Source organism: Micromys minutus (assembly GCF_963924665.1).
Source record: "Micromys minutus genome assembly, chromosome: 19".
Classification (NCBI taxonomy): domain Eukaryota; kingdom Metazoa; phylum Chordata; class Mammalia; order Rodentia; family Muridae; genus Micromys; species Micromys minutus.
In genome coordinates, this window is record NC_137954.1 from 18,919,042 (window position 1) to 18,928,867 (window position 9,826).

Sequence of the window (9,826 nt, forward strand, 5' to 3'; positions counted from 1 at the left end):
TGTAAAATGTGGAGAATGCTTGCCTTAAGTCTGACTTTAGCCTAAAAAATTTTCATGTATTAATGTTTTTTTTTTTCCCATTTGCTCCATTTTTTTTTTTTCAAGAGGAAACGGAATCTCCAGTCAATATAGGATAGGTCATTATAATTCAGCTGGTATGCTTTAAATGTGGTCTGTCCATCATAGGCTCATACATTGAACATTGTTACCAGCAATGAGCTTTTGAGAGGCAATGAGCTATTGAGCACTCTAATTCAATCAGTAGATGAATTCCTACATGAGTTCCTAATATGGCATTTTCAGAATGTGGCAAAAAAGGAGGCAAACCCTTGTTAGAGGAAATAGATCTCTGGTGTCCTGCCCACAGAAAGAAGTATTGTACATATCCTCAAGTCATTCTTCTTTGACCTCAGCTTCCTGGTCATCACAACTTGAGCAGTTTTGCTCCTTGGCACTCTTGCCTCCACGATGCTCTCTCTCATTTAATGTCCACATGACAACCCACCATAGGGCTGAGATTTTCTAAAGTATGAACCCAAACAAATCTTTCTTCCTTTTTTCTTTTTCGTTCTTATTTTCTTCTTTTCTTTTTTTCCCCCTGGGTGTTTGTCAGGAGGATAAAAGACTTACTTTGCATAATGTGACTTATTTTGTCAATGAGAATTAGTCAACACTGAGCCTGTACTCTAATGGCATGTGCTAACATTTGTACAGCATTCACATATTTCTCAATAGCTAAGGTTCATTGTTTAGAGCCCATCTTCATGTAACAATTGACAATGCTTACCCCTCTCTGTATCCCCAAACAATGCCTAGAATAGTGGTTTAGTCAACAGGGCAAAAATATTAAATTTTTATAGAGTGATGTTTATTAAATGGAGGTTAGCTGTGAAAGAATAATAGTAATTAAAGAAATTTGTATTCCTGGGCTCAATTACAAGAGAATTGCTACTTAATTATATGAGACACGACCACAGTGTTTGTTCAGCAGTTTCTGGGATCAGCCTAAGCATGGTATGTTTCCAGGACTTATTATAACTTAAGTCTAACCCTTGGGGCTAGAGAGGTGGCTCAGAGGTTAAGAGCACTGACTGCTCTTCCGGACTAACTGGGTTAAATTCCCAGAACCGGAATGGTAACTCACAACTCTCTGTAACTCCAAGATTTCACACAGACACACATGCAGGCTTAACACCAATACATATAAAATAAAAATTAATAAATAAAAGTAATCTAGCTCAGAGAGTTGGAATTCAGGTCAGAATGTTCTTGTGTCACTGGATTAGAGACTAGATAACAAAAAGAGAGGCAGTGGGACCAATCTTTCTGAGTTTTAGACCTTTGCTTCCTAGTGTTAAATGTGTCCACTATTGTTTGAACTCAGAAGGCTTACTTTGATTCAGAGACAAAGTGAATAAAATAACATGAAGATTTCATTACTATAATCTATTCCCCTAAAGTAGAGTTATAATAACTATATCTCTACTCTTCTTTTTAAAGCAATATCTTTTAATAACTCAAATGCTAAGTTGTACCAATTAATACCTGTTCTTTTCTTCTTTTGGGTGAGGAATATTGTTGAGACAACCCTTTCAATGTATCCCTGGCTGTCCTGAACTCATTACGTAGACGATACTCTGGACTTGAACTTACAAAGATTCTACTGCTCTATCTTTTCCTAAGTGATAGCAATAAAGGTAAAAGCCACCATGCTTGGCCCCAATTAACACTTAAGACTCTGACATTCAGTAATAATTCTCCCTCATCTGATTCAGTTGGGGATGTTGCTGTCTTTCGTTTTGTTTTGTTGTTTTTTTACTAGACTCGATTCTTTTTATTAAGACCCATTCTTCTGCAATGCTCATATTGTGTTATTATATGAAAATGTGAAATTATCCTAAGGTTCACAATACAGCATGAATAATGTATTATTTTTCTATTGCTGCTGTAAAGATCACTACAAAGTAGCTTTTTAAAAGTACATATTTGTTATCTTAAAATTCTAGAGGCGGGAAGTACAGAAAGAAGTATCTTGTATTAAAATGAGGATGTGGGTAGAATCATGCCTGTTGGAGGCTCTAGGGAGAATACTTTCTGACCTTTCCATTTTCTATATGCTACCTGCTCATAGGCCTCTTCCAGAATTGCAACAGTCTGATGCTTGACTCTGTCATCTTTCTCTCTAGCTTTAACCCCCCTTTCTGTCCTTTTTTAAAGAATCTTTGTGAGCCAGATGTGGTGATATATACCTATAGACCTGGTACACAAGTAGTACATAAATCTCTGTGAGTTCTAAACCACCCCGGTCTGCATAACAAGGTCCAGGACAGGCAAGTAAGCATAGGGAGATCCTGTCTCAAAATATAGACAAGAAAACAGTATAAACCCTTTGAGGTAGGGGTCAAGAGGACTACACACTCAAAGTCATTCTTAGCTACACACTGAGTTTAAGGCCAGCCTGAGATATTGAGACTTGGTGAGAATAAAGAACATAGCAGGAGGTGACAAACGGCTGTTTGTGATTATATTGAAACCTCGTGGGAAAATCTGGGACAGTGATTTCATCGGAAAATCTTGAAACACTTCTGCAAGTCATTTCTACCTTTAAAGTATCATATTTACATATTTCCGAAAATTCGGATACAAAAGTCATTGGTGAGCATATTCTACACACCACAAATACTCTCTTAAATGCTATGATAGCAAATGAGACATTTAAAATGACAGCATCAACTTATCTCAGTCAATGGTCTTTGTTAAAATATTCACAGTGCATATTATATAGATGGAAAACTGATAGGGTGCATATACATGCTCATGTATGCATATAAGTTTACACAGATTCATATGCACAAATTTCATACATGGCTGGACATACACATGTATATACACATATATACATATACACATATATACATATATATGTATATGTGCATACATACAGAATTGACAAATTTTTCAAATTTTTTAAAATATGAAGCAAAATATCTCAATCAAAATGACCAAAGGCAGCACCTGAAACCCAGAGACACCAAGAGAGAACTTCTGTGAAGATTGCATTTTCTTTCATAGAATGGGACTCCAGATTCTACACACATGGTTTAATTTTATATAATTAAGAAAATTACTTGTTTCGAACTTTTTAAAAGGACCTAATATAAAGTTTTGTTATGCACAGGTGTGAAGAAGCCACACACCTTCTTAGTTTCTCAAGCAAACAAAGAGCATTCAAAAGAAATCAGGAATCATTGAGCAAAAGAGTGGAGTTCTTTCTCTGCAAAATTGTCCATCACTAAACATTTAGTGTTACCTAGGTATTTTCTGGCTAACTTTTAATGCTTATTCTCCTATAATTTCTGAAAGTTTTCAATTCTTCCCTAAAATCTCTGATCTTAAGATTCAGATCCTTCAGGCAAATTCAAAAGGTCCAGGAGTGATTGCTCATTGGCAAATGATCAGCCCTGAAAAGATGCATATAAGTAGTGTTATGTAGACAAAACATATGTACATGTGTACATATATGTGTGTGTGTGTGTGTGTGTGCATAACCTCATGTAATAACAATCAATGACAAAAGGGGCTAAGAACTTGAAGGAGAGTGGGAAGGGCTATATGATTAAGTTTAAATAAAGGGAAAAGAAGAAAGAAATATGATTAAAATATAATCTCAAAAATAAAATCAAAATAAATTATTACATATTTTTGCCTAGTGTCAGCTACCCTCTGCTCCTGAACATATCTGAATGAACAGGAGATTTTAAGTAAAATCTTTAATGACTTGAAACATATTTTCCTGGTTCTGAAGGAGTCCTGAACCCTGACTTAATATAACAAAAATAATATAGCATTAGCGCATTATTAAAAATACCAATTTTATTGTGGGAGACTGGGGTTGATGGCTTGTGTGTGTGTGTTGTTTTTGCTTCTGTTTTTGAAGCATAAGAAACCTGCCTGACTCTATTTTGCAGGTAAGATCACCCATATTATATTATGAAAAACAACTTTCCAAATCCTATTATGAGGTGAGTTTGTTTTCAACTCTCTATTTTCTGGAATCTGATGAGCCTCAGCCCATTCCCATGGCTTGTCTTTTAAAAGATTGAAAGCCAATTAGTAACCATATGGTGACTGAGACTGATTTGGTGTTTTGTTTTGGTCTTGTTTGTTTATTTATTTTAGATTATTCTATACTTTGTTTCTGCTTTATAGTCTAATTACTATAAATAACTTGTTCAGCTACTTCAGATTTTATTCCTTTTTTGGGGGGGATGCAGTGGAACTTTATTGATGGTATTCAAGAGAATAGGGAGTGCTCCTTAGGCCCCTCCTATTATTGTGGGGGTCTGGGATGCAATTGTGATGCTCAGTGTTGGGGACTGAGTTGGGATGGGACTCCTCCTCTCCTCGGCAGCTGAGGGCCTCTCTTGCTCTCAGTGTCCTTGCTGGTGGGTAGGTGGTCCAGGGTTTCCTACTCCTTAGAGGCCATGTAGACCACGAGGTCCACCACCCTGTTGCTGTAGCCATATTTATTGTCATACCGGGAAAGGGAAATGAGCTTCACAAAGTTGTCATTGAGAGAAATGCCAGCTCCAGCATCAAAGGTGGAAGAGTGGGAGTCGCTGTTGAAGTCACAGTGTAGCCCAGGTTGCCCTTTAGTGGGCTCTCGGCTGCCTTCTTCACCACTTTCTTGATGTCATCATACTTGACAGGCTTCTCCAGGTAGCATGTCAAATCTACAACAGATACACTGGGGATAGAAACATAGAAGACCATGCCAGTGAGCTTCCCATTCAGCTCTGGGATGACCTTGTCCACAGTCATGGCAGCAGCAGTGGATGCAGGGATGATGTTCTGGCCCACCCCATGGGCATCATGCCACAGCTTTCCAGAGGGGCCATCCACAGTCGTCTGAGTGGCAGTGATGGCATGAACTGTATTCATGAGCCCTACCACAATGCCAAAGTTGTCATTAATGACCTTAGCCATGGGGGCTAAGCAGTTGGTAGTACAGGATGCATTGCTGACAATCTTGAGTAAGGTGTCATATTTCTCATGGTTCACACCCATCACAAACATGGAGCCATAGGCCAAAGGGGCAGAGATGATGACCCTTTTGGCCCTACCCTTTAAGTGAGCCCTGGCCTTCTCCATGATAGTGAAGATACCAGTAGACTTGACAACATACTCAGAACCAGCATCACCTCATTTGCTGTTAGTGGGATCTCGCTCCTGGAAGATAGTGATAGGCTTCCTGTTGATGACAAGCTTCCCAATCTCAGCCTTGACTGTGACATTGAATTTGCAATGGGAAGAGTCACACTGGAACATGTAGACCATGTAGTTGAGGTCAATGAAGGGGTCACTGATGGCAACAATCTCCACTTTGCCAGATCCAGAGCAGAAGGCAGCCCTGGTAACCAGGTGTTCAATACAGCCAAATCCGTTCACACCAATCTTCACCATCTTGTCTAAGGGACGAGGCTGGCACTGCAGGAAAAGATGTGGCTGTCTCTGGAACAGGGAGGAACAGAGAAGCCCAGATTTTATTCCTTAAAAGAGACCCTAAAAAATAGAGCTGTTCTTTCTCTAAACCTACTTATGAGGCAGTCACTGGTCAGCTATTGGGTGCATCTCAATTTAAAACAAAACAAAACAAAACAAAACAAAAAAAATGCTAGCTTTATGTGTGGTTCAAACTTGAAGTGGTCTTACTGTTACCTGGTGGGATCAACACATTCTGTGAAAATATACAAAACTGCCTATGAGAAACAGAGTACCCCCATTCTGTCAAGTACTAACCCCATGGCTGTTCTCCCAATGAACGCTTGAAGATCATCCTCCCTGAGATAATTCCAGGCTTTTTGTGAAAAAGCTATGCTCATTGTTTGTATAGCAGTGCGTAGTAATGCCTTAAGCTAGTTAGTCATTTTCTGTCCTCGTTTCTTCAGATACAGTTCACTCTCCAGCCCCAGCCATGGGTCTCCAGCCTAACTCATGGAACAACCTCACCAATCCATCTTTACTAATCTTGGTCCAACAATGGCTTTAACTGGCATCTAGATTTCACTCTTGGAGCTACTGAAAATGTAAATTGAACCACACTCTTTAACAAAGTGGTGACTATATTACATGCAGGTACACATGTTTATATGTATATTGGGTGTCTATGTGTTTCTGTGCAGGAGTGCATGTGTGAATGTGTGTGCATGTTTATGTGAATGTGTCTCTGTGGATGAGTGGGTGTATGTGTATATGTGTGTGTGAGTGTGTGTGTGTGTGTGTGTGTGTGTGTGTGTGTGTGTATGTGTGTGTGTATGACAGAGAAAGAGGGAGAGAGAGAGAGAGAGAGAGAGAGAGATCTACCAATAGAAACGCTTTGATTTAGGAACTGTACAGTTGGGGACAGGCTTTAAGGATAGAGAATCTTATAATGAATTTCACTGGAATCAGAGCTTCTGTCTGACATTTATTCTGTGAAATTTATTTTTAGAAATTATCTAAAATGGTCCTCTGCCTGGCATGTCTTTCTCATTGATCTGTTAAGAGCTGTGTTTCTTTCAACTGATCACTTTCCTTCTAAAGTACTACTATAATATTTTGAAATAACCAATACATCTTTTCTTCCCCTTGTTAAGAAAATGAATATCTATCTTCTTCAGCCATAATTTCAGAAATTATAAATATTTGCTAAAATATTTCATGATACTTTACCTTAAACTATACTGGCCTCTGGAAATCTTTTTTTTTTCAGGAAAATATATTCATAATACAGTGCTTTAAATGGAACAAAGCCAACTTCATAATTTCCATGCTTGCATCTATAAATTTCCCTGTTAGACAGCAGAAAGGCAAATTAGAAAGAGAGCCTGAGGTGCCAATGAACAATCCCTTTACCTCCTAACACCTGCAAAAGAAGAGTTATTGCAAAACTAATTGTGAGGCTGTCTGGACAAGTTCACCAGAAAATAAAAATGAAATTAGTTTTCACAGAGAATCACATACCATTAGCAATTTAGAAATCACATGCAATGGAACATTGGGAAAATACGCCAGCAATGGCAGATAATTGATTAGGTTCTTATTCCTGGAGGGACATAGAACACATAGCACTCCCTGTCATGTTAGGCTGGTCATCTGTTTTCGATAGGCAGAATAACAATGCAAAAGACAGACAAGTTTTTGTTGTTGTTGTTGTTGTTGTTGTTGTTTATTCCACAGTAAAATAATCTGTCAGATTGATTATAATGCTATGTTCTAGGACGTGCTCTTGGAGAACCAGGTGTAATTGTGCCTGAGTATTAAATAGTCATGAAGCACTCTCATTAGCTGCTTTCATTATTTTCCAAAATAAATGTGCAGTCTCCTTATTTCTGCTAATAGTTGATCATTTGTTTTATTCTAGAGCTCAGAGACTGCTGTTTCTAGAAATGCAAGACAATTTAAACCTAAGATTGTTGGTTCGGTTAAGTTTGTATAAAGATGGCTTTGAAATTTATCTATAGTCTATATGACTAGTTCTAACTTAGAGTAAGGATTTCCTTAATATTACAGGAGAAAAGGAAGTGATAATCATATTGCTGAGGAACACAATCTGATCATGAGTCAACCATGATTGTGGAGAGACTATTGTAATATAGATTCACATTTCAGATCTTTTAATTCTACAGAATAACAACACTTGGCTTTTAAATGCTCAACCAAAAAACAAGGACTGAAACTAGAAGGTGTCAGTTTTATATGATGACCAAAAATACTATTAAAGTCAATGGAACCTTCTGTCAGTGAAGAAGGTATGCTATTTGCAAATCTTTTTACTTCTCCCTCCATAACTCCAAATTCAATCCCCTGGTCTCATTCCCAGAACTGTATCAGAATACTTACTTTGATCTCCCCTTCCTCTCTGACCCTCCAGTTTTTCTTACCCTTAACTCACCCAAGCCTCCAGAATCAGCAGGCATTTTCTGGGAATGTGCCAACCTCATAAGCCAGGAAAACTGGAAAGTTAACTGCCGATCTTCACCTTCTTCATTCTGTCTTCTAAATCCAAAAATTTGTTCATATCCCCAGCTGCAATGCCACGTCCATTTGTGCCCCCATATTCCAAGAACACAAATAGATACTTTTTCAACTTTTCTTTCCCAAATGTATTGCTTTATCCCAGTTCCCAACTCCAGCAGGCACTCCTTAGAAACCCAAAGTCCAGTCCAGGCAAAGAAGCAACAGGCATCCTAACTAAGATCTCCATCACTCCCTCTACTCCTCTAAATACAGTTCTCCAGTCTCACCCCAACTCTGTAATCTCCCACTACTCTCTCCTCCTGTCTCAACAGATCACACATACCTTCTTCAACCTTCTTCGCCTCTCATCCTGTTATCCCAGACCCCAAGCCCAGCATGGCGGAGGATACCCAGGTAAATGCACCAACCAAACCTGCCAGAGAAAAAGGGCAGCAGCAAAGTCGTTAGGCAAGCTTCAAATCTTCACACTTCTTCTTCTGCCTCCTCCGAATCAATCACCCCAGGCTCATCTCAAAGTCTGAAGCAGACTACGTGTGGTAACCTCTCCTTCCTCCCGCCCTAATTCCCATAGGAATTATCAGATCTTAGTGAAACACATTGCCTTCCTCTCTAGTGTGAATTTCTTCACTGCCACCCCCAGACCACACCAGTGCCTAAGTGTCAGTTCCCAATGCTTAGGAACATACTTTTCTCTGACCCCCAGTTACCATGCCTATTATGATCTCAGAAGAGTTTCCTAACACCCAAAAGACAGTTGCCATACACTGATACCTCTCAACAATAGTCTCAACTCCTCAATGAAAGGATACAAACTAAGATAATGGCTAGAATAACAGAATCCATCCTTTTGCTACATATAAGAAAATCACCTTAACACCAAGGACAGATATCACCTCAGAGTAAAATCATGGGAAAACGTATTCCAAGAAAATGGAATGAAGATGTTAACTGGTGTGGCCATTTTAATATCTGACAAAATAGACATCAGACCAAAACTAAGGAAAACACATCATGGGGGCATTGCAATTCTCCTTTTGGGCAGGGTTGTAAGGGTGTGGGGGTGTGGGTCAAGACAGGGTTTCTCTATGTATTCCTCACAGTTCTGAAATTCATTGTATAAACCAGGCTGGCCACAGCACAGAGATTTGTAACCATGAGCTTTTGCTACCCTCACCCAAGTTTCTGATTAATGACTCTGGAGCTTATTATTTATTATAAATTGTTATGGCCTTAAGCTAAGCTTGTTCCCCAACTAGCTCATAACTCAGTTAACTGGTTCATGCTATTTTATGTCTGCTGCATGGCTCCTTACCCCTTCTAGGTTTCCTATGTCTGACTTACTGCAAGTGCAGGTCAAATCTTCCCACCTCTGACTATCTCCCAGAGTCCCAACCTTTTCCTGCTAGAATTGTCACCTTCTATTTCCTGCCTACTGCTAAAAGACCATCAACTTTTGATAGACACACAATGCATTAGAGATCATCCCTACAGAGATTCCCCGATATCCTTTTCCCAAGTGCTGGGATTAGAGTGTGCCACCATTGCCTGGCTGATTTTTCAGTTCCTAACATCTATGGATCAAAAACAGGTCACACATTCATAAAATATACACTACTAAATCTTAAATCACAGATCGACCTTCATTCACCGATAGTGGGAAACTTTACTACCAGACTCTCAACAATAAGTAGGTCACCCAGACAAAATCTAAAAGGAGGAATGTTGGAGCTGAGTGACATTGTAAACCAAATGAACCTAAGAGAACATTTCACTTCAGGAAAAAAGAATATGCATCCTCTGCACCTTG